Below are 22,473 nucleotides of genomic sequence, written 5' to 3' on the forward strand. Positions count from 1 at the left end.
TATGTAAAAACACGTGTCATAATATGTAACGTCTCGAAAATTTGAAACCTGCGCTGTAGAACAGCGACTGTTTCCTTTCCTCCGATAGCGAAAAGGATAAAGGTCAGTCGCGATCCATTTCAAATGTAATTTCATTCGATATGTAAGCTTTTAAATTACGTTTAGTTGCGTCAAGTGTCAAAATACGGTTTCCAAATCAACGAAACGAATCGCAGCGAGTGAATCTTCGTTCGAAGAAGATGCAACGACGTGTTTGCAAATTAATTGCGATTAATTCAAGATTCATTCAGTCAGGAATATCATCTCGGATGCTCCGTTTAAGAAGAAGTGGAACAGAGTTCCCCGTTTTTAAATACAAAACTTGGTTCAAGAGAGAAAGATCGTAAATTCTTTTGAATTGAAATAATCAATACCCAAAATTAAATTGACAAATTCCACGTACCTGAGATATTTACGACGTTTTAAGTTATACAAACGCGTTTCCGTATTCTAGAAGTTGAATAATAGCTAAATACAAAAAACTTATTGTCAAAACTTCGATAGAAACCGATGCAGAAGCATAAACTGTCCGCATTCCTTTACACGCGGAAGAGTTTCAGTCTCCGATCGGCTCGATCATCGTAATAATTAGGTATATGAAGAAGCTTCGACGGATACAAAATTTCCTGTACACACCGAAGCACGATTTCTAAGAAAGACTTTTCTGCAATGGCACGTTCAAAGATTCGATCCGTGCGCGGAAGCGGACTGTTACCGGGTAAGTGGATTCGTTCGTCTCGATTCGAGAGGTATAATTTTCGCGATGGTACTCGCTACGATTGTCTACGTGCTTTATTCTAGCTGCGGACGAAGCGTGGTTAATTTCTCGCTATAGATCTCTTTAGTACCACCTGTTCATCTGGTATGCGCTTCGATTAATTCGAATACAGCCTGGAAATAGTCATTGCACCTTCTTCGAAGAAAGTCGACTCGATATTTATCCACCGACGACACACACGAACGAAGGAAGGGAAAACCGGTCCGATATTAAACGACATACATATGTATATTTGCACGAACCACCTAGCCGCGGCTTCTCGATTATGCCTTAACGGTTGGTTACCATATAACCGCTGCTTTCGATTGCAGAAGCTGCGTTTTCGCATAATCTATCATATCAATCGTATCCACCATCCGTACGAATGATCTACAATCTGCACATACGTTGGTTCTGTAATCAGCGAAGCCTCTTTGAACGATATCGTGTTAATTTATTCAGTGTCATTTTGCGCCAATTTAACGTACGTTTGTAAAAACTTTGTACTTTCCACGCAACCACGAGAAACGTTGACGAATGCCTCCAATCACTTCCGATCGAATGAAACTCGAAGATCGAAAACCCGTTCTCAGAAATAATCGTTTCTGTTCGTTTATCTATCCGAAATTATTGCTGTTTCGTGTAAAGATGCCAGTTCCACAAGATATCAAGGAATATTGGAAGAGGAGTATGTGCAAGTAATTTAATTCGAAGGTTATTAGTAACTGCTTGGCTGTATTCAAAGAGAAAATCATTTTCTTAATTACTATGATTAAGCTGTACGAAATAATCCAATTTGCAATGACGTTTAAATACATTTATCATTTTTTATTCGATATATCGGTGCTTACTTTAATTTTGTTATTATTTTACAATTTTCATAATTTTAATACGATTTATTTGAAAAATGCAAATGTCAAATTGATGTTGCGTATACGTCCCAATACAAACATATTCGTAAAGCCAATGGAAGCGTGTACGTAGCGTCTATTGTTTTCAAGCGAAGGAACGAAAGCATTCCACATGGTGAAACGAAAATATTTCGATAAGATTAATAACGTTGGTGTATAATTTAAAATTATTTGTACGCTGGATACAGCGCGACCAAAGTAACTTAATCTGACGTTTATAAGGTTAGTCTTCGTACTCCATTTCTATCGTAACCGTACGACGACGCCAACCATGCTAAGTTTACCTTAACGTAATCGTCTACAGTCTACTTACGTGCCCTATGGAAACACGGATTACGTAAATCGAGATAGAAGAGGAAAAGCCGTAAGAAATTCTTAATAAAACGATATCTTCGAGATAATTTTCGAGAAATTGCTATATTTCCGACCGGAATATCGGAATTGTACAATTTTTCAATTCTCAGTTCATACGAATTCAAATAAAATAATTAATAATAATCGTAGGAGATTTAACTGGAAACTTGCAAAAGAGCTTGTTTTTTATAATCTAATTGCTCGGAAACAGGGATTTTTTTTCTATCGACTTCGATATTTGCGATTGGAAAAATGGCTGACATTCTAAGCCACGTATCAAACGGTTTCGAGGAAATATTAATGAGATAGTGGATTGCGGCACGAGCGAGGCAATATTGCGACAACGCGCAAGAAAAATATGAAAAGTATGCGTTTGGTGCGCGGCAATGTCACCCAAATGAAAGTTAATTCTCGCTAAGATACCACTGTGCGTGAAAACAAGCGATTGTCGAACATTAATTCAAACGTAATCAGGCGAGTCGCTCATTAGCGCCAGTCTACAAGTAACAATCAGTCAGTAACTACCTCACGAACTCTCTGTCCTCTGTGTGTAATCTTGCCTTCCTGGCTTGCTATATAAACTATAAAGCACGCAGCTACTGTGCTTGCACAATGCAATAACTCGCAGGCCTTAATTGAAATCACCACGAAAGGCTAACAGCAGCGGCGCAATCTCTATCGTAAAATGTTCCACGGAAAAATTGACATTAGTATATATACCGGGACAGGTTTCGTGCATTCCTCAAAGCTAATTACAGACGTATAAATGTAACGTCTACACCAATGGTAATTCTGAACGTCGAGAAAGTTTTTCATAGATGATTTTTAAGATAATTAAAATTGATTTAAACGAGCATATGTCCTTTTAATATGCTCGAACGATTATTATACTCTTAATACTCTATACTAATAATAATACTCTTTGACATATAACCGTATGTGTATTTACTTTGTTATTTTTATACATAGTTCTGACGTTATCCTGTCATGGAATACATTTCTTTCGTTTCTTCAATTATTCATGACAATTTTTGTAAAATACGTATCAAAAATAGCAACTTTCGTATAATTTACTCGTCCCTCTTTTTCAATAAACTATGTATCATCGATTTTCAGTATGAACACTAGCGGTAAATAATTTCTAATAGAAATAAACACATTTCGATAAAAATAGATGATAAATACGTTCTAGAGGATTTATATACAAAAAAAGAAACTATTTTCTATAACTAAAGATGGAAATCTGTGTAAACTTAATGTGATTAATTAATTTTTTAAAAATAAAATACGCTTAAAATACTTGTGCCCTGTAACTGGCAACCCATATTACTCTGCAGTATAGTGATCTATCCACTGTCCGGAGCTGTTTCCCTACACACGCGTGCCTTGTATTTTATCGTATTACATACATATATTCCAAAATATCTCAAATCTTAAAAATATATAAAATAGAAACAATTGCGTGATTCGTGTATGTAAGATTTATTTATACTAATATATATATTGTATAAGTATACTATACTTCGTTTGAATATGCACTTGTATATATATACATATATACATATGTGTATACACATATAGTATACACATATAGTAGAGTAGACTTCTACGATTAATCGAAGACATACGCAAACGATAATTCTAATAATAACTAACTTTTCCTTTATTTCTTATTTTTCTAGTATTTTCATAGTATCGTAACAAATTTATAATAAGATAAATAGGATGTTTTATTGCAGTAGCGGTAGCAGTAGCAGTAGCAGTAACAGTAACAGTAGCAGTAGCAGTAGCAGTAGCAGTGGCAGTAGCAGTAGCAATAGCATATAGGCAGATAAGCATAGATAGTAGCAAAGTCGCTACTCCCAATGCTACTACGTCTTTTTTTCTAGCTTTCGCTTCTGTTCTTCGTTTTGTCTCAAATTATAACATTACGTTCACGTCTAAGTTATGAATTGTTACGCATTTAACTCATTACGTGCGCGTTTATTTTGTTGGTCAGTTGTATGTATACGCTATGTGTATGTTTTTATGCTTACTTATAATATAGTCTATGTTAATGCTATTTATATTTAAGATGCATATTTAAAAGCATGAGTTAACTCGTTTGCCTGACTTGGCAGGTTAACACGTTCATTGTCATACAAAATATAAATACTTGCTGCAAAATATTACGTAACAACAAATAGTAATACATAGCGCGTTTTTCATTTCATAATGTTATCCAGTTATTTACGTTATTCAACATTGTTCAGTTACCGCTATTCGTCTTATTCGAATTATTCTAAGATATTTAGGAACGCCAGGCATCAATGACCATCGTAGCAGCCAACGTGTCAACTAAGGAAAGCAGACCTATATTTTAGTCGGTAATGGTCGGCAGTTATGGTTTCACCGGCAGTGTACCACCGAAAGTTATGGACATTTTGAAGTCAAAGCTCGAATCTGGCAAAACGGGCCTGTGACCGCAGGAATCTCGTGTGCGGAACTTGGCGTACGTGCAATTCGAACAAATTACGATGGCGCTCGCTTACTCACCGACGACATCGCGACGCCGTAGAGAGAGAAAGACGTAACGACAGCCTACCGTGCAGTGGAGAAAGGAAAACACGAGTCATAAGCACGACTTACGGACTCAGAAGAGAGCCGCGTCGCGTCGTGCTTCTCGCTTCACACTTCTCACAGTCGGCATTCAACTTCCTTCGTTGAGAGACACGTGCTCTGACCACGGTGCGCGCGAACAGTGTTCGTATTCAATTAACACTAATCAGTCTTGATTTTTTAATGAAATCCAATGAACTTTCGTGCGACAAATGAACAATCGTCGTATCACGCGTCCGTACGAGTGCCGATCGATCTCTATAGTCGACGCGCCAAATTTTAAATTGTACCGTCCGCCGTTTCTCTTTTTCTCTTTTACGTCAAATGAATTTTTCAAATTGTGCTACTTAGACAAAGATCAATTACGTGACTATCGATCGGGTTAATAGAGCTTTCTTGGCTAATAGATCCGTATTACACATTTTTTTAACTTTTTCTTCTTTTTTTATCTTTCTGGTATTTTATGATATACGAAAGTAGCTTGTAAGTAGCTTGCAGTAGTTTGCAGTAGGTCGATTTACAACGAAGACATTGAAGTTCGATTAATCGATCGATCGACGAAGTATGTCTCAGCGTGATCTTCTCTTTTTATTTTCAAAATCTAATTTAATTATAAATTTCGTGACAATTAGTCACGCAACACTAGCAATGCAAAATAGAATTTACATAACGAATATGATACGAATACATATGCTTCCTCATCGTTATGTACTGCATATTATTCACGACTAATAATTGGCATAGTTTTCCACGATTCTTACATTTTCGTTGCTCTCATTTATAATATTGTACAACTCGATGTACATTGTATAATAGAAATTGAAAATTATTAAAAGAGTCTACGATGAAGGAGTAAAATATTTTTTGTGGTAAGAAAGACTAATATGTACAACGAATTACTGCAAATAATCTCTATGTAAAATTGCAGATGATAAGTTGAAGTACCCGATAATTACAAACAATGTTGAAACTCGAAAGTAGGTCGCCAATTTTGCATGATATGTACAATTGTCTTACTAATTTCTTTGCAACAATGTAGTTAAACGAAGATAGTTACGATACCACTTATCGGTGTATATTTTCGTTATCTATTCCGTGCTGCAAATTGATTAGTTCGCTCTGTATGTATTCATCTCTGATTGCATAGTAACAAAAAATTGAAAGTTGCTAGTTATCAAAACGAGAGATCCGATTACGCTAATGGAAGTCTACAACACCACGTAGCCGTGAGCATACGTATATTCGATGATTGCAAACCATGGAGCGGTTAAATTATTTAAGTGTCATAAATATTCTTGCAACTTGCAACGAATGCACGTGTCAGCGATCAATTTTTAAGTATCTCAATGGTCCCTTTCAAATCTCTCCTATATCAAAGCGGCATTTCTTTACGAATTCTCCTACTCTCAATTTTTATTTAATAACATTTCGATTATGTTTCACAAAAATAGGAAAAAATAGGAAAAAATAGTACTTCTAGCAAGATGAAAATTACGCTTAATTCTTCGCGGTCCTACTTCGCATACGATACATAACGATATATAACGATAACGTATAACGTACGATATATCCATTCGCAGGACTGCGGATTAAATTCTGGTAATACTATATGCGCTCGTGAATATAGCGTGATCGCCACGAACCTACTTTAACCAATGTTATATGTACCTGATAAAACTTCGGCTTACTGGCCAAAATCCAACTCACGACACGTTGATTCACTGGGCTCGATCTCTACGATCGGCAAATCTTTTCCAGTGGTGAGGGTCTTGGTGTACGGTTCCTCCGCTGACCTCTGTCCAACTCGCAGTGGCAGGACCGCCTCGGCACGTGCCGTAACCCGTAACCGGCTTCTGTCTTCTCTGTGCTCGCGGTGTCGATTCGACGAGACTGCATGAGCAACGACGAGTTTGACTTTGCGAACATCGTTCTTCTCTGCGTCTGTGAGACGCCTTGTGGCACGATGTTAGTAGAACGCTTTATCGCTGAATTCTTTTAATAATAAAATTGCTATAGCTGCAATGCACTACACGCTATGAAGTTATTATAAAAGGAGTTCTTATGCATTTGCGAATTGCAAAGGCGCGCGATCGTTATCCCACTTCTGATTTGTAAGGAAGACTTTCATTTCGTCTGTTGCTGACGGTTCGGACGATGATCTTGAAGTGAAATCGCAGTCACGCCATCGATGCGGCACGCGATCGGCGCGGCACGCGGCGTCACCTAAAGCATCGCGTCTTTTGTTTATGCTGCGGTGTCCTCCTTTTCTTATCTCGAGGACCCACAGGACAGGATAGGCCCCGCAGCGTAGAATTCGACGCGAGGCAGACGATCGTACGCATCCTGTCGTACATTTGCCTCTTTTTATCATTATTTTTTACATTATATTATCGATATTATAGCTCCTACGATCGATAGCAATACTGAGGTTCGAAGAAAATTATCAGACGTTTCGAAACACGTGTTTCAACGTGGCTATCTGTCACAACAGTCACAAACTGAGAGGAATCGGTAATGTGGAGGTAAATTGAAACTGATGCAGATTTCACGAAACCTAGGTGACGATGCATGCATTCAACGCGTATACGGGCGTTTACAATACGACCGCATCACCGACAGTCACCGCGACGCTATGGTTGCAGCGACAGTATCAAAGTACATATGGTATGTTCACCTACAGCAGCTTCTTTTTTAAACGATCTTGTGCGTTAAAAAGTTTTCCAAGTGAAATAGAGAATGTCTGCCCTTCTGCGTTTTTTCGCGAGCCAACGTATGGCGGGTATGTCTATCCGTGATTATACATATGTATGTACAAATTCGATAGAATCAACATTGCATTGCAACACGCGTGCATGTATCATTTTCCTATTAACCGTGCCACATCAGAATCGGTCGTAGGAGATATTGCGGAAAATAAGCGACTGGTAAATCGATTCGATGTAGAGATCGACAACACGAACAAATATATGTACTTACATATGTATTTATGTAGACACCTAATGAGAGGAGAAGGAAAATGTGCCGTTCAACTCGGTTAGTAAAAAGCCACTAAATTAACGATCGTATATTTGTATACTCATCGCAATCAGAACTTAGATGGACAGAATCGATATTATTATTACGCGCTGTACAATCTCGTTCCGCCTTGATGCGCCTCGTACCGATAACATCGAAATTCTACGTAGTATAGGTATAATTGCATTGATAGCGAACTGGTGATTTCCTTTTCGATTCTTTCCGCCCGTCAATTTTATCGATTAGTTACTACTCGTCCGATGAAAGTGTTTTAACGTAAGTACGTGCTTGGCGACACGTACGATGCGACGAATCAAGGATACAGATTACAGATGAAATCTATTTTGTGTACAGTTGCGCGAGTAAAACAACAGCTGTGACGCGGTACGAATGGAATGTTGCGTAAAGAGAAACAGATACGGAGGAAATTAATTTTCTCAGCTATTAGAAACTTTCTGTTGGAAGAAATTATCGGTTATTGAAATGTATTATCTGCGAGAAACGAATCGTTTAGACCTTAGATTGCAAATTCAATCTATCCGTTGTTTGAGTTGTCGGTTTTATATCACAGAGAAAATTATAATCCACGTATAGCATAGATATCCGATATTCGCGTCTCTATTGCGATAGCGCTGAGGCGGAAAAAGGATATAGCATAATAAGCGATCGAAGGACGAAACGCGGAAAAATTGAGACCGATGAATCGGTAAAAACTATAAAAAGATACTAATGTCTCGCGTTTCCGGCTAACGGAATGCCTCGGAGAACACGAAGCACACGAAGCACACGGAGTACAGACTAGTCTTCCCCTTCTCTATATTCTTTTCTTTGTCAACGAATTATGATAATTTGCCGACGTAACACGCGAGATCCTCGCTGTCTGGCGGGCCAATTATATCAGCGGCTTACGAGACAGAATGTCGACATCGCGGTGCAATGTGCGCGTGATTGCAAATGGGGCAGTGTCTGCCGGGGATCGGCAAAAACCGGCATGATAGGGGACGATCGCGTCATAGGAACGAGGCAAAGCTGCGATCGGAAAGAAAGACCATTACCGGAGGCACGTACTTACGCTAGAAATACGATACTCATGCCGACGATTAACGAGCTACCGTCGATTGCCTCGCAAACCGGTCACGTTTATCTTATTTTTAAGAGTTGCCAGAGTACTCGACGCGATCTTACGCACCTTGCGATCTCGCGGCACTCGCGGAAGCCTCTTGTTTTATTCGAATTCAGCTGCTTTCGTTTCGTATAAATATGTATAATCGGCGCGGCGCGGCGCGGCGCAGCGCGGCGCAGCGCGCCGCCTTTACCGCGGACTTCCATAGCCATAACGGGTGTTATGGCACCTTTGCCGCGTCGCGTTACGCCGCGCCGTGCCGACCAGGAACTTGTCACTCGTTATAAAAGAGAACCACTAATTAGCTTCTACAAAGTCGCTTTTTGTCCGCGTGTTAATATATACTGGTTATAATTCTCGTTTGACGTGTACCCGATGCGATGAAAAAAGAAAGAACGTCTGGACGGGATAGAACGATTATGTTCCCTTGGAAGGTTCATCGACGAACTCGCGATATCATTTGATAAGTCCATAGAATCCGGACGTTCGTGATGTCGAGGATTATGAATATGATTACTATGATTGATGTACGCTATTGCGGCTGCGAGTTGGACTAATCGGGCAACTCAAGATTTCTGTAAATATTTCCAATTATATGGTACATTATCGGGACTTGTTATCGTCGGATTATTATCTATTAAATAGTGTACGATTGCTTACGAGTATATTTATTGTTAGTAGTGATCGAAAACGCTCGATTTGTATTAAGACACAGGAATGGGAGAAATTGTAATAATGGAATGGTACTCGATAGACAAAAACTCGATTCGTTCAAAGTTCCTCCATCGATCTAGTTTGCGTAACTAAACGTCCTTATGAATGTCGATAATATATCACGAGAGAATTTTGTAATAGAAATCGGATAAAATAAACTACGTCTTCTATGATTTACGTATCTTTTATATGTATCTTTATTCTAGTTTAAAAAAGTATAATTGAGATTGGATTTCAACTGTATACGTATATCCATGTCTATATCAATTCTCTCTATTTCATATAATTATAGGTTGATCAAATTGTCCGACCGATAAACGATAGAGTTTTCAGTTTGCCAAACAGCCACCTAATCGATGAAGTCGTTTCAGACAGATAATCCTCTGATTATTCGAAACGGACAAAACGAAAGAAAAAATCGTCCGTATAATCTCACATCAGTCTCTATATGCCAATCAAAACCGTGGAATATCTAACCGTGAAATCTATCAAATTCCAGCAGAACGCTCGGTGGGCAGAGCATCGGCAACCAAATCCGACAGAAGATATCCCGTCAAATCCAACCGGAAAACGTGTTATTAAACACTTCCAGCCAAAGTCGCCGCAACGAAACGGGCCAGAGAAATCCTATTAAATGGCCTGTACGCGCTGTCGGTTTTCTAACGATCTTAAAACGTAATCGTCGAAATGATCGCCACGCCGCCGCGCAGCGTGAACGGGTAGTCGGATAACAAGAGGGTCGCAGGACGAAGGACTATTTTTTCAAAGCATCGATCCTAGATCTCGAAGAGAGCTGCCAGGAAGAAACCTCTTTTCTACAAATAGCACGTTTAACGTTATATGTAACATAACATAACATAACATAACGTAACATAACGCAACAGATGAAGAAGAGAGAGAAAGAGAGAGAGAGAGAGAGTGTGTGTGTGTGTGTGAGAGAGAGAGAGAGAGACAAGAGGAGACGAAAGATAGAAAGAGAGAATCGAGAGAAAGGCGCAACTCCTATCTTCTCGCGGCACAGTTCAACTGCGAAGGTCGGTCAATGGCCAACGCCGGCTAACAGCCACTAAAGTGGGGAGAGAAAGATGATAGGGGAGAAAAGGACAGCGTAATAGGGAGGAGTGGAGCGAGACCAAAGACTCTGAGAGGGAGAAAGGGCGACGTAACTTGGATGGTACCAGAATATCATTACGTTCAATTGCTATACGGCGACATCCAGCGACCAGATGGTACATGTCAATGCACGTGCGTCCGGAGAAAAAAGGGTTGACATTGGTTACCAGTCCAGCTACTGTAACAAGATTATTCGAGTTGGCGTGAACAACACCAAGCACCGCGGATTCCTCGTTCCCTGGAACGCGGAAATTTCTTTTCCACGACAAAACTTTACCGGACGATCGGATCTGGTGTTTACGAAGCGACGCGAAGGAAGAACGATCCTTCGATCGATTCGAAGAAAAGATTCTACGATGGAAGAAGGCGAAGAACGATCGATTCGAAGAAATTGAAAATAACATTTTTCATTTTGATGAAATACGAAGGGCAATGGGAGCGGCACCTCACGCCTCGCGCATAATGATGTAAAAAACTATCGGAGAATTACCTATTCATCTTCCTTCTCAAGGAACGAATTAGATAATGTGTAATTATGATAAAACAAAGAAGCAAGTTTATAATATAGGTAAAATAATCTATAGTTGGCAAAAAACTATTTGATTATTCAACGACGATAATAACCATACAGGATAGATACGATCGAGTAATAAATAACTCTTGGCTACTTTGATTAATACTAACGAATACAAATCGTAAAATATCGTGGAAGGGACAGTTGCCAACACCAATCTGTCAGAATATCGTATCTATTGCTACGAACAGGGATTAACATCGTGTATTAAGTCTATTTCCAAATCCATTGTCGCGTCGTCGCGCCGTTAAAGGACGGCACGTAGAGTTCCGCGAATAGCTTGCGAAACTCGCAGCTTCTCATTATCATAACCACATTTGCGATGTCCTAAATCGAAAATTCACTTCTACGATCCTACCTAACCCATGGAAAACAAAAGAATAATTCTGTCGCTCGTAAGAACATAAGAACCCGATATTCCCCCTTGTGGTTTCTAAATCTTTATTGCTCCTTTCTTTAATTTATCTATTACAAAATATGCTAATGTTACGCGCCTGTTCTTCTGCAAATATAACATAGATATAGTGTTCGATACTTTGAAAATATCGTTCAAATCGTTTCCAAACACGTGGTCCATTCCTCCCGTAATCATTCTGTAACTTTTATTTTTTGTAAAAATCAGAACAGTTTAGTCGTATATGAGTTACGAATCCATTAGCATCGAACATAGTCGAACAAAATATAATTTAAAGTTGAGAATATCGAAACAAAGCCTTTGCCTTCTGACACATTTGATTCGTCAATGAAATATTTGATATACTATTGCAAATATTGGGATTGAAGATTATGTTGTCACGTATTGTCAATTACGCAAGCGAAACGTTATTTATCTCTTCTATTTCCACGAACAATAAGACGACTTTACGTAAGAAGCGCTGCAGTTTCACTTAATCGGACATATCAAAGCAGGCCAAGTTGTTTCATTGATCGTTTCCCGCAATATACACCAGCGCAGCGTCAGGCATTCTCATTGATTAAACACCCAGAGAAAAAGGCAGCAACTTTACGAATGCTTCGTAAACGATTGCGTCCAAACCGCGATCCCTTGTTATCTGACATAATAATTTCCAGGCTTCGCCAAGTATTAATTCACTTCATTTGGACAAATACGAAGAAGCAATAACAGTCATGATTTCTTCAAACGGTCGTAGACGTTATCCTCGTTTCAAATGCCATATATAACTTCGTAACGAGTTCGTATAAATACGCACGCGATTATTCGTCGCTAATGTCCCGCTCTGTGGTTACCGATTTTACTCGTTTATTTTAAACTGACCTTCCGTAAACGTTGAAATACTTTCGCGAATTAAAATTTACCCGCAAAACTAAAATTCAACGACGTCGATGATCTAGTTAACATTTTTTAAATTCTTACGCCGAGAATTGCAACGCGTCAACTTAAGTATTAATCGAGAATTTTTTCCTATTTATCGAGTTGTACTCACAAGCAGTACTGGTTCGTGTGTTCCGCATTGAAATAAATTTTCCTGGATGCCTGCTTCTTCTTCCTCTTCTTCTTACACCGTGTTAACATTCCCTGCCGATGTCTGCAAACAGAAGAATGAAATAATGTGGTTCATTAGTCGGCAAACATTGCTCACAATCATGTTCCAATAGCCCCGATGAAAAACGCAAAATATACCATCTATTAAGTCAAGCGATGCCTAGTCGTTAGTGGTTTGGGGAAAAAGTTTATCGAGGTTTTCCCAACATGTAGGAAAAATCCGGTATAATAAAAACAATTACGATACGCGTATCGTAACGTGTATCTTATACGTATTACAGAAGTATAACGATTTGATTTACATCGCTGTTACGTTACAAAATCTAATCGAGATTATACATATATGCTAGAAAAAAATCATTTCTAACCGTACCACTGCGCGAAACATTGACTTTCGCCTCGCTCCACTGCGTGCGCAGTTCGACGATATCATAGCGTGAATTGCTGATAATTAGCAAACAGATAGCTGAGACAGAGGTTAGCAAACTTACGAGAAACATTTATTGGGTAAGCCTAGATCGACCTAATATCTTATTGTAAATTTGTTTGTGAATTAGCTTTAATCCTGTTATTCTCTTTGCGTGATTTTCAAACCACAGAAGTTTCTAACATTTGAGGAAAATATAACAGGCTCGTTAACGCTATATTTCACGCGTATTTTCATTTCTGGACAGTTTACGTTATCAAATTCTATCAAACGCGTATCGCAATTATGGAACGGAATTTCAAGAATTTGCTCGACACTTTCTCGCCGCTATCTCTTCTTTTATATTTATCCGACAACTTTATGAAGTTCAAAAAGCGTCGTCGATGCTATTCTAGTCTGTCGAAGCTTAATTTTTTCTTTGCCTTTTTTTTTCTTACGTTCTTCGTTTTATAGTCGAATTAAACTCGAAAGCTTTCTGTAGATTCATCGCTGAACGTGAGTCATAAATTACAACGACGATTTTACGCAAATTAGAAACGCGGCGAGCGTATTAGAGAACTCGTTTGGAATAAGAATCGGTAGATCAAGTGAGCGGGTCTACCTACCTAAAGTCGTAACGATATTCGGGCACCGGCTGTCAGTGTATAATCATGGCCGTGAAAAAATAGTAAAAAATGCGTCGAGGAGAGTGATGACATGGGTGTTATTCCATGGCATTACTGTGAAAAAGGTGGCCAGCCAAGTAAGTACGTACAGTACACACTTGATCCGCGTGTTAAAGGGAACGAAATGCTTTCGACTTTCGACTGGCATCTTAGCAAGGTCGTATCGAGACCTCCGTTTCAGATTTCAAGTACGACAAAAAATTGCCGACGCGACATACAGAAAGGATTATTAATAGGCCTAGCAATTAATCACTACACGTAAAACCGATACTTACAGACTTTTAAGGGAATAATTGAAAGCATATATATTTGTTGTAATATGGTATTAAATCATTAACTTTAACGTTAATAACGATAATCGTAATTGCTACTATTGCTTATTTGCAATTTTTTGCAATTAATTTACTAAGTTGGTTTGCCTTGAATTAACTTATTACTTTCAAAATGAATAATCTATCAGGTATATATATATATATATACATACGTGTACGGTGTACAGAGTGTAAAGAGATGTTTTGTCAGTGGCGTATACTAGACCTTTGGATCGGTGGAGATCTGTGACGAAAATCCGGCGCAAAATTCACCTTGACTTCTGAATTCATTTCACTTTCTCGTTACGCCACGCATTTTCCTCTAATTCAACAACAAACGTGCATAATCACAAATCCTAAACTATTATCGATAAAAATTGCAACAAACGTTAGTATATTATCGAGCTATGTGCCTAAACTATGTGTCTATTGTACATTGTAAATTACTTACATTGTAAAGTACCAAAAAAGGTATTTCGATGCAAAAAATTAATTGCGAACATGTATAATGAACATGCATCGTCTTGTAGAATAGTACACGCGATAGATATTCGAGGCCATTAATATAAAGACGACACTATCGAGAAACGTGCATAAGTGTAACATCGACAATGTCAGTTTTCAAAATTGAAATCACAATGTACAATGGACTTATAATGGTATTTATTTGAGAAAATTAATCCGGACTTAATATATTAGTAAATTAGCGTTTAATGTCGTGCATTTAAAGTAAGTATTCTATGTGACATGAAAATGTTCGGATTACTCTGTAAATGAAGTACATGGTCGGTACATTTATACGAAATTGCCTGCCAGAAGCAGTATCGCTGATGATTTGCAAGCCCAGCAAACAGGATTTTCAAGACGCTCGATATTAGTTTCGACGATGCTCGCCAATTCATCAAGGTCACTATAAAGAGGAGATTGCTCGTTTTTCGCGCGTGCACTGCACTGGAAGTTAGGGGTTTGAAACACGACACTAAATAAGCATATTCTTATTCCGTTCATGCGCATCGCGTCGCGTCGTGTTAATAAAACTTCACTGCGAAATGTTTTGCTTTGCGAGGAATCAAGTGAATAGTCCTTTCATCGTAGTGAATGCACCGATTGTAGGGCAAAGTAGTTTTTCGCCCGATCGGATGTTATTTTTCTCATAGAGAAAAAGCTGATTAAAATTCATTAAAGTTCCCGCGCTATACCCAAACGGGGAAATCGCATTTTTCCTGCGTTACGAATTGATTATATATGCGAGTATTACGAGCCCCTGTGATATTCTAAACGCTATTTGCTATTTACGTATCTCGATTATCGACTCTGAAGAAAAAGTATTTGTATACATTTGTATAAAAGTCTAAATGAAGACAAACGGAATACAATAAGTCGCATCTTTTTATTTTCTACAGGAATTCCGGTGTTCGATGTTAGGAAAATTACTTTTTTATTTGATTTTGCAACTAGACACGCATATAGTTTTCGACCATGCACGATCTTCGTTCGTTGTTGGAATAACACTAATCTTCGTGTAAAGATCTTTTTCTACAGTGACTAAAAAAACATATTTGCATTTGCACACCACTGTACTCGTATTTATCGTATCATTTACATACTGATTAACTAAGTTCGAGTATATATTTTCGCAAGACTACAAAAATTCGATGCTACGAGAACGAATACAGAGAAACAAGGATATGTGCGTGCTCGCTTCTCAGAGATAATTGGGAAAACCCACTGAATTAATATCAACGATGACGAAAAGTACATTTCCGATACGCTGTTATGGAAGCAGCGATCGATATTACGAAAAATATTGACAAATGATAGATGCGTTTTAAATTATCGATCAGATAAGCGATACCTTGGTAACAATAAAGATCACTATGTACTCATTGCTAATTGTTTTGAACTTACATTGACACATATACACTTATGACGTATGATGCATGAAAGCAGCTACTTTTAAATATCTTTCAACTACAAATTTTGAAGATATTTCGAAAAAAATGTTTAATGTTATAAAAATATAGAATATATTTGTCGGATAGTATATAAGCCGGAATATATATCGCGTTTAATCAACGACGCTTTTACAAATGTTCGCTATTAGAGAGAAAGATAGAGAGAGAGAGAGAGAGAGTAACGATTCTCACGCATTATTTTATCAGGAGAAAAACTTGCGCTGCTTTATTTAATGAGTAATTTAACCCTATCAGATCTTAGAGCGGCAATTCGAACCGGTTGATGACGATCGATTGGTTAACAGAGATAGTTGCGTGCTAGTGTCACTCTGTACTTTGTGTAATTCAAGTATGACAACGAATTCACTAACAAGAAAATGTTTATATTAATGTTATACCTATCGTTATTAATGTAGCGTTCAATTAAATTTTTTCTCAGCTTGAAACTTTGGACTCATAGTCTATCAATTCTATGAGTATGAATGAGATTCGTTAAAGCATGATTGCCCTTATAACATTCCTATTTATTTCTATCATCTATGAAATTGCAGTTCTTAGAAAGACTAGTTAAAGTAATTACTAGTAGTAATACGAGTAAAACATTCAAGTAGAAAAATATTCCAAGAATTTAAAAAATTTACTCGATTAATACTTTATAGAAATTCAAAGAAAATAAACGCGCTCTGAAGTTCTTTCTTTTTTATTTTATTTCGTAAATGGTAATGAACCGTATCTTCTGCGAATGTAGAATTCAAAATCCACGTTTGTGAAAAATTGTACGCGCAATTTATATCCACTAATGACTTAACATATAATATTAACATTTTAGAAGGTGAAAGGTAAGACTATACGTTTATTTCATCCTTCTTAAACACGATTTGCAATTTCTCTTTTGCTTACCATATAAAGCGTACACCCATTCGCCAAATATCACACTTTTATCTCGAATAAAATGAACTTCGACGCACGATCTTGATCGTATTTATTCATATATACTGCGTGTATGTTGACCGTGCTCATTTACACGAATTACGAGTGTATGTATCCCTGATCTGATTGCGCAGTGTATTTGTAGCTTCGACATATATAAACCTAACCGTCCAGCGAAGTATATCTTTGGCAAATATAGCGATATATTCGATGGGTAAAGCGTTCGTGCAATATCTTTTGGTTGACGCTTTTCAACGATTCGTCGTACGACACTCGCGCGCCGCTTTGTTCATAGCAACCGTAATACCGTAGCTTTTAATGCAATTTTACGACCCATAATCACGAAGTTGATCATTTATTCGGAAATTACATTAAACAACCCGATAAGGACACCTTCCGTTTCGGTAAAATTAAGGAACCGAGTCGATGTACTTACATATCTAACGATGAACGACGAGCGCGGTTGCGCGTAATTACGACTGGCAATTAGATACTTGGAAGAATGTAATCCTACTTTTCTCGATCCTATCCACGAAAAAAATATCCCATCTATCATTGTACCTATGCTTTTCTCGTACCGAAACCACTCGAGACTTTCACGCAGTGTGAACAGAGGCTGGAGATCAAGATTCTTGTCGAGATCTATTCAGACGGACGGATGCATCAGAGTGTTCTTAAGTGGCTCTAGACCTCGCACTTCTATGACTTTACATTGTATGCATGTATTTTTAACCTCGAGCCTTTCACAGTGATAACTAACGTCATCCTTTAAAATTCATCGGCTGTAAAAACGAAACGTTAATCGCGTATCCTACAAAACGAGAAATTAGAGCGAAACGAAGTGTTCCAAATACAGAATAGTAAGCACTACAGTCTGGGGGATTTACGAAGACATTTATTTGTCTGATCTTCGAGAAGGTTAGACAAATATGTGTATACCGTGTATTTTAGGTTTTCTAACGAAAGAATTCGTAGAAACGTACGATCAACGACATGGTGAAGTGAAAAAGAATCATCTATCATTTTAGTTTAGAAACGGCACGGCGCGAGCGCATTCGTCTTAATAATCTACATACATAGTGCAGATAGAAAGCTGAAAAGCTGACCACTTGAATTACCTTGCGGAAATGAAATAAAATGACGCGTCATTCGAATTGACAAACGCATACCGTTTATTCTCACTCTAGTGTCGTTGGAAATTAGAATAACTAGCTAAGCAACCAAAAGTTTAACGCGATTTAAAAGCAAAGTCCGACGATAACCATTACTTAATATCTAATAGAAATTCACTTCGTTTATTATCTTACTCAACCCTATGCGGTTTGAGCAGCGTTTCTTCCAACTTAATAAGCTATGTTCAACAGCTATTCGTAAGTTGAATTTTCATATTTTCCTAATCAATAGCACATCGAATACGTATCTCTGTTAAATTCAATTACAACGCAAAACGGTATATTCTACGTTTAAAAACTAAAAAGGGTTGGATGAAATGGAATATCGTAGCTATTTCGATGTAGGACCGTAAAGTACCTAAAGGGTTAAAAACAATTTAACGAATATTAAACGACATGCTTACGAGTTGGAATAAACTACAGTCGGAGTAGTAATAAACTACCGGGCATGGAGCGATAGAATTTAAGATATCAAATATCGAACAGATAATTACTACGTCCGTGACTCATAATTAAAGATAGAGTATTAGTTTCAAACTTTCACAATTGATAACCGATAAAACGGTCACTCGTGTAAGAACGTGGGCGTTTCACTGCTTTCTTAATCGATGACGTACCTATTAAAAATTTATTATCTTCCAAATTTATTAACTGGTACGAATGCAACGTATTTTCCTTCGATAAATTTATACGTAGGAGCGCTACCTTGTCATCGATACGTCAAAATACGGGAAGACTTTCTCGAAAAAACGATCTTATCTAGGAACCATGTCTCGTCATTTTTGTCACTCATTGGCCGTGTCGCCAAGTTGGCGTGAATTACACCTGTGCCTATGTCATCCTAGACAAGTTGTCCGAAAAAAATCACTCATACAGGCCCGCCGGTTACCGCAGATAACACAGGTACAAGTAATGGTAAATAGGTCAGTCACCTTCGTAGATACACTAGCTGTTATATAAATCTTAAAGCTGTAACGCAACACCGTAAAGAGTTACATATATCGTCGCGACTTGCCGTATCGTTGTTCGTTATTCCAATGGGACAGATCAATTTAGAAGTTAGACGAAATTTCAATGATTAAACTGGAAATGTTTCTATTCTTAATCGGCTATACGCCGTTTTTGTTACCATTCGTGTTGAAACAATGCAGAACAAGAAGAACTCGTTCGTTTCTTTTGGAAACAAGTAGCGTTAACGTTTAAGAATAACTTTATCTCTTTCTCTTCGTCCGTTTCTTTCTTCTTCCCTTTCTCTTTCTGATCGTGCGATCTTCTTCGTGTGGAAAAACCGAAGATGTCCGATTTAACGTCTCCAAAGAACGCTTCATTTTTACTACAAGTTACTATAAATTTTCGTAGAACTTCACGCGAAAATGTTCAAAACACGAAGCTTACAATTAGACAGTTTACATCGACAAAGTTTTCTTCCGTAACTAATGTGATCACGAGGCTCCCGTGAAAACCGACATTAACGTGCACGTATGTGCGCAAGGTCGGAGCTTTTACTTACACTCGACTGTTTTGTTATGAACGGCATATGAAAAGGGACCGCAAATTATAACGTATTCGACGCATTTTTCAGCCAATTTAACGTATACATCGTAGAATAATGAGGCAAAAGCAACGTTCTTTTATAATTCTTTTCAATGTTAGAAAGTGTGTTTTTTTCCCAATTCATTCTTACAAGGAAATCTTCAATGCTCGTATATCTCATAATATATCAATGTTTAACCTTTAATCTCTTCCAATGACTAATCTTATAACTAAACTATAATGACAATTTCCGAATGAAATTAACAATAGGTTGTAGTATCATTTGATGGTACGCATTTACATTTAATGGAAACAGGACAACTTGATAAGAAATACCTAACATGTTACTCAGCAAATTGTATCTTATATCTATACTGTTTTATCGTTACTTTTCGTATAATTATCCCCATTTTCGTATAAAACTACTTTGCAACGTTATTTTATTTCATAAATGTCTCTGTTATATAAATATCTGTTACGCAATATTTCTGTACGTATTTTTCAAGGCACGTAACGTTTTATAATAAAAGGTTGTTTTAGAACTTGCAGGTTTTTGGCATTTAAACTACAAATAATCAAACTTTAGTATCTATGGTAAGAGAAGATAAATGATTTGATGAAAAGTATTCAAAGATCGAACTCTCATTCTTAGCCAGTGACTACTAAATGGTACCTACAGCAGAATAATCGATTCATGTCAGTTCCTACAACTCTGTATAAGTTTAATAACCTCATCTGGTAAATACGAATGGTAGTGTATAGTTACGGTTGTATGGACAAGCATAGACAAATAAGCACTCAGCTATTTTAAACACTTCAATTGTCGTCTCGGCTACTGTCTAGACTCTAGTAGACAGTAGCAAAGGTTGCATAACATTTAATAACGAAATCGATGGTCTAGCATCTATCAACTTTTTCCAACAACTTCCTCTTGTTTATCGTACTTCGGTAACTCTAGCCAAACTACGCTAAAAATTCCTATCGTTTCATAAAAACTCCTCGATTTTCTTTTTTTTTCTTTCTTTCTTTTTTTAATATCTCGAAGATTCCGTTTAAAGCGTCTCTACGTCTAAATTGCCATCTCGAACAGAGGCCACATCGTTCTTTAATTATCGTAACCCCGTAAATTGGCCGAATAAATAGACGTTCGCTTTTAATACGCGGAAGAAACGCATGCAGCGACTAAAATTAACCTACGGGCAGTTTGCCACTGATATAAATTTTCCGTTGGTCCTTTAACATCGATGCACTCGATGTACGTAGAAATATCACCATCGTTGTCATGCTAATCCCTTGCATTAATGTAGCGCGCCGTACGCAACCAGTCGTTCACAGAATATTTCTATCTGCTGTGTAGCCCGTAGATACCCACAACAAGTACAAAGCTGTTTTAGAAATTTCGTTGCTTCTTTTTCCTCGCCTCTCGGATCAGCTACATGTGTATGATGTATATACATATGCAGCACACGACAACTCGGCATTAACTCGATCTTGAAATATTAAATCGTTGTCATTCAGAAAATCCGATATTGAAATTGAGTGCACCGACACGTAGTAAATGCACGTATTATCATAAAGCTAAGCATGAAAAGATTGGCGACACGACACGAAGAGCTTTCTCTTAGTCGACCTAAACCCGACTTTGGCCGGCGACAAAGGCGACGAAACTGGAAGAGAATAAACTAACGACGTCGCGTCGCCTGCTCGTTCATCTGCTTCTCATAGCACTTAAATCACGATGTAAGAAGATTACAATCAGCGTACATGACTACTTTGACCAGGGCGCAGTCGAAAACTCGACACAATAGCCCGTACTACGAGGAATAGGTTACCGATCAATGGCAGCCTTTACAAAAACAACGCGATTATATGAGATTGACCACACCCAAATCTCGAAATATAAGTAACAGAATAGAGCTTTGCCTCCTGTTCCTGATAAAACTTAATTGAAAGGCATACGTTATGTCTCGCGATATCCTAAATATTTATCATACTTCAGTTTGCGTGTTCGTGTACGTAATAGCCAAGTACGAGTAAGCGATGAAAATTATGAGATCGTTCTTAATTAATAAATCGATTAAATATAAGTAGGCAGACGAATAAAACTTTCAACGATTATCGTGTCTGAACATCGTGTTTCAATCGTAAAAATGTATTTTGGTATGTTTTACACAACATAGGTATACGTATATATATATATAGTTATAAGAAACAATTACGATATTCTTTAATCGCTATTGTGTCAATGATAAAATGAATATTACCTCCTGAAAGGACGTACCCAAATATTCAAGAACCGTTATGAGACACTGCGTGAAAGGAACATCGGAATAAAAAATAAAAGATGCTTTAACGTACTGGGTGTCCCGATATTTGACGATATTTTTAAAAGAAAATTGTAAATATAAATACGGAATCGTATTCTAAGAAATTTCTATCTTATTAAAACTCCTAAAGTTATCCAGGTTTTTCATACCCTTCGTAAAAAGCATATAAAAAATATCAATTTTCTATTCTATATTTCGACAGTTTCTAATTTTGAAAATTCTCCAAAATCGGGAAGTCTACCTAACTCGATTGATCTCGCAACTCTTACTTAAATCAGAAACTTTAACCTTGGTATGTAATAAATTCGTATATAGAGGGAAGTTAAAGATTATAGAATTCAGATCATACACTCTCGCTATACGATAAATCGCTTTTAAATCGTTAAAAAAAACATTTTTCTAATTTATAGATGTACCAAAAATCGTCTTGAAAAACATTTAATACGTTGTA

The 22,473-nt window shown here is 37.6% G+C and overlaps 1 long non-coding RNA gene across 3 annotated transcripts in view; it reads right to left on the reverse strand.

Moving 5' to 3' along the window:
* LOC117163368 (uncharacterized) overlaps window positions 1-22,473 on the reverse strand; it is an 84,769-nt gene that overhangs the window by 32,408 nt on the left and 29,888 nt on the right. For all 3 annotated transcript variants that reach the window (XR_013059324.1, XR_013059325.1, XR_004465465.2), the window contains one exon: window positions 12,644-12,745. This is a non-coding gene — a long non-coding RNA (uncharacterized LOC117163368). The remainder of the gene's footprint in view (window positions 1-12,643; window positions 12,746-22,473) is intronic.

The sequence above is a fragment of the Bombus vancouverensis genome, chromosome 10 (genome assembly GCF_051014615.1).
Source record: "Bombus vancouverensis nearcticus chromosome 10, iyBomVanc1_principal, whole genome shotgun sequence".
Classification (NCBI taxonomy): domain Eukaryota; kingdom Metazoa; phylum Arthropoda; class Insecta; order Hymenoptera; family Apidae; genus Bombus; species Bombus vancouverensis.